Genomic DNA, 4,650 nt, shown 5'->3' on the forward strand with positions numbered 1-4,650 from the left:
GTTTTCCTGCTTTAGTGTCACTAGTTTTTGGTGCATACACCAAAACAAATAAAAATACCATACACTAGTTTGTGTTTTTTATGTGAAATTCAACCTAGCTCACAGAACACATGAAGGTCTAGTTACAAGGAAAAAAAATATTTTCACCCATCCCAAAATATGATGTACATTTTTATATTTTATTTTGTATATTATATCTTTTAGGTGACTGAGCCACAGTGACACAGAACTCCTGCCTTCAACACGCAGACTAGATCAGTGTAGCGCCTTGACACAGATGATCTGAAAAGGACCTGTGATTTTCAAGACACAGATTCTCCCCAAAGACATTAAAGGTTTTTCTAGGAATTCCATCCTCTGTTTGCAGTCTTCCTAACAGTAGACATTACTGTCCAATGTCCATTTGACTTCCAAGCTATGCTTAGGCCACACTGAACAACCTATTTACAAAATGTTGTCTCTAGTGTATAGTCATCTGTAAAAGGAAAATGCTAGCTGTATTTTTTCTGTTATTCTTTGTATTCCACTGTTACTTTCTGTCAGAAACAGAAGGCATAAATAAGATTTCCTAACAGCATTTAATGAATTAAACTGTAAAAGAACTGTTGGGGAAAAAAAAAAAAAAAAGAGAGAGAGAGAGAGAAATAATGATTTACTAGCCCTATAACAATGAAATACCAATCATAATAATTTGCAAAATATCATTGAAAGAAAATTAAGATAGAAAAGTCTGCTTAAAAGTTTCAAAGGACAAAGAAAAATCTGCATTTCTATGCTTTCTCTGTTTTCCAATTAAGAGGCAACTTCTGGTAAAATTACAGTATTTTGTAAAAGAAGAACAAGGGCAGACTCATTCAACTACCCAGTGATTAAGACTCTGGGATACCCTGACATTCAGCACATATTACATTTTTCACACTAGTCAACAGGAAAACAAGAATGCATCACACCTTACAAAAGCAGTAAGACAGACATCATTTCTTTATGTTCTGTAATTCGGAATATGAACATAATTAGATACATAGTCTTTAGAAGCTTCATCTGCAGTAAAGTATCTATCTTCTCACTATACCCTGAACTTTAGCCTTCCATTTATTTCCAAGCATTATTTCTTGTTTAATGACTCATTGCCTAGTGGCCAAGAGTTAGTAAACTGTTCTGCTCCCATGAAAGCCCCAAACTAACCCTTCCATGGGTGGCAGAGATGTGAGGCTGTTCTGCATCTCCTACATGCTGTAGAGGGAAAGGCAGAACAAAGAAAATCTGACAGACTTTTGCAGAGTTGATTTGAAATGACATTAGTTCTGAATGTTCAGTCAGGATCCGGGTCTTAAGAATACATATACTAGTGTGAAATAGCTTTGGTGTGCGTTCTGTTCCTGTTTGTACAGTCTGAAATAGCTGCAGTGAAAGCTCTGGGCTACGTCGTGACTGTGGACTAGGTGGTGACAAGTACCTGAAAATTTCCCTGCATAACATCTCTCTCATTAGTCAGACTGTATGGAGGAGATTGGCTTTTACTGCATACTGTCTGTCATACTCAACAGTTTACTTAATGTACCTGTTTCACACACATTAGCAAAGTACACACCAGAAAAGGCTGCCTCTCATGCATTGCATATGGTCAGAAAGCTGGGACCTCATTCCCTAAATGTTCCATTTTATTTTCAAATTGACTATCACAGGAGCTCTGAGCAGGGCAAAGGTTCCTCAGCAATTTCACATCTCTCTGGTTCCATAGCAACAAAGGGTAAAGAAACAGGAGCAAGTTCATCAGCATATACCTGAATCAAATGCTTCATTAATCTGCATGGTTTAAATTCCCTCCTGGTAACAAATGGATTAAAGCAGGTAGAACTAACATATTCCCCCATCCACCTTCCTGCTGTATCTCCACTGCAGGCTTCATTTCAGATGATTTTGAGAGCACTTTCTCCCTCTATAAAATTCTTTAAGCAGGTCTGCCAGAGCTAATTTCAAAATTAACAATTCTTCCATAATGTGTAGCTCTTGCCAGGCATCATTTCTCTAATAAACTCTCAAAGACTTTAATAGAAACTTCCATGTTCCTCATTGCATTGCACCACAAATACATTGACATTTCATCCAATTCAGGTTTCAAAGGCTTCAAAATAGATCAAAGCTTCATTGAAAAGGCCTGATATACTCAGGATGCTACATAAAATCTGTATTTAATCTGTATTTAATCCAGTAAGACACATATTAGTTTATAAGGTTAAAAAAATTAAAATTTAAAATAAATTAAAAAATTAAAATATAAAAATTAAATAATTAAAAAATAATTAAAGTTTAAAAATAAAAATAAAAAGATGCTTTCCTGAGAAACCAGAGGAGTTCTACTAGGCAAATTTAATAATGAACAATTCACGACACTGAAGATATTCACTGTTTGACTTCTACTTCTCCGATTTAAAAAATTAAATAAGTATATAAATAAATTTCCACTTCAACATCTTGTACCTTTATAACAGTCTCTTGGACATTATCCTCTAACTACAGAGAATGTGACTAAATTCTGCTAAAGCTGTTTGAGCTCAAGATAACCATGGAAAGCTTTGCATAAATCCTCACCTCAACAGGGAGTGAAAGTACATCACATTTTCAAAAGAAATTGAAGTGTACGGAATCAGGCCCAGACACCATCTACTCTGCAACATTTTCAGAGTTGAAAGATGACTTAAGAAATTTCTTTTTTCTCTGCCCTCATATCCTATAAAACTTCAAGCAACTATGTTACTACTGAATAAATTGAGAGCACCTTTTTACATGACCCTTCTTATTATAATAGCTGTGCTTCATAGGAAAATTGATTCAAACTGGATCACAACAAGTAGAAAGATATTTTTTTTCTTAATCACAAGCTAAACAAAGGACACCCAGAACTTCGTTTGCCCTTGATTTAAGAATAAATGCACAAAAAAAAAAAAAAAAGACAGTGCTGCTTTGAATAAATATGTTGATGATGCAGGTTAACTGAATGTAAAAAGTGCGACTGAGCAAAACTCACAAATTAAGCCAAATTATACTTCAAGTTATGCCTCTAGATTGGTGCAGTAAATTAAAATATGCATTATCGTTATCTGTTGCTGTCATAACTAGCAAGATTTACTGTACTACTTTTCCTTTTTATTCTTTTGGAATACACCATTTGGTATATCTGGTACATGGAATAGAAGTTATTCGGCTACTTCAAAGTATGAGCTCAGTCACCTATTTAAGGTTCCTTTTTTAAATTTATTTCCACAAACTAAGATACCCCCTGTTCCAGCATTCACTTTAGTTATAAAGATAGTAATAAACATTTAAATTGACATCATTTACACACTTTTCCAACTGAAAACCTGTGTCAATTTTATCAAGATATCATCATACCTTTCAATTTGATACATTTCTAAGTAGTTCCTACTTTGTGTTTTGTGGCCTTGTTTTCCCCCCAAAAAAGTGATTCTCCTGAAAGAAGGAATTTAAATATTCTATTACAATTTTTTTGAAAACAAAACAAAAAAATATCAGCCTTATTTTTGCAACATTTTTTGTGAAAGGCAAGTTCTAATTAACAGCAGTGGAAGGGGAGAAAACAGATTCTCAGAAAGTATTCTCTTCTGGGCAACAGATCTTTAAACTAGGTTCTATGGGAGAAGGGGACGTACCTATGTGTAACAGAGAAGAGCCAGTGAACACTGTCACTTCAGGAAGCTCTGGAGAGACCTCAATGCAGCCTTTCAGTACTTAAAGGGGCTTATAAACAGGAGGGCAACCAACCTTTTACATGAGCAGAAAGTGATAGGTCAAGGAGGAAATGGCTTTAAACTAAAAAAGCAGAGATTAAGATAAAAAATTAGCGGGAAATTTTTTTCTCAGAGGGAGGTGTGGCAATAATACAGGCTGCCCAGAGGAGCTGTGGATGCCCTGTATACATATGAAGATGTCCAAAGCAAGGTGGGTTGCAGCCGATTACGGCTTCTCAATTCACACTCTTCTCCCTTTGTAATTCCTATCTGTTTGGTGCTGGCAAACGCTGACAGCTTGGTTTTTGTCTTATTATCAACACCACATATTAAGCTGTATCTTCTAATTGTTCTTGTTTCTAAGATCTTCCATCTTTTGAGGGATGGGGGAATCAGGGAAAGGATTTATCCTCTCTTTAGTTTCCTGTGTTCTGGGGTGTATCCACTATCCACTTTCCTCTTCTTCAAAGGAATAGGAAATGACCCTTCTTCCAAATGAAAAAGCAAATGCCATCTTCAGGAGATGATCTATTTTTACCCAGATCTTTTTAAAGTCAGAAAATAGCTCAATGCACATCACTTCTACTGTTTTACTGTTACTCATGCTTTCAATCAACTGGCATGTTTTAAATTCCCTTCTCTTGAAAATCATAGCATGATGGCAGACACGTGCTCAGGACTGTGAAGATTCAGATTAACAAGAGAAATCCACATTCCTTTTCTGTGTTTCAGTGGGGAAGATTAAATCTCTTTTTCTTTTTTTCTCTTTACATCCTACACCCCACCATTACTATTACTTCTGATTCTTGTTTGCTCCACCTATGCACAACAGAAACAAGGTAAGTAATCAATATCTAAGTAGAGTTGAGAAATACATTTGAAAAAAGGCACTTTTCCTAGA

Source organism: Numida meleagris, chromosome Z (assembly GCF_002078875.1).
Source record: "Numida meleagris isolate 19003 breed g44 Domestic line chromosome Z, NumMel1.0, whole genome shotgun sequence".
Taxonomy (NCBI): Eukaryota; Metazoa; Chordata; class Aves; order Galliformes; family Numididae; genus Numida; species Numida meleagris.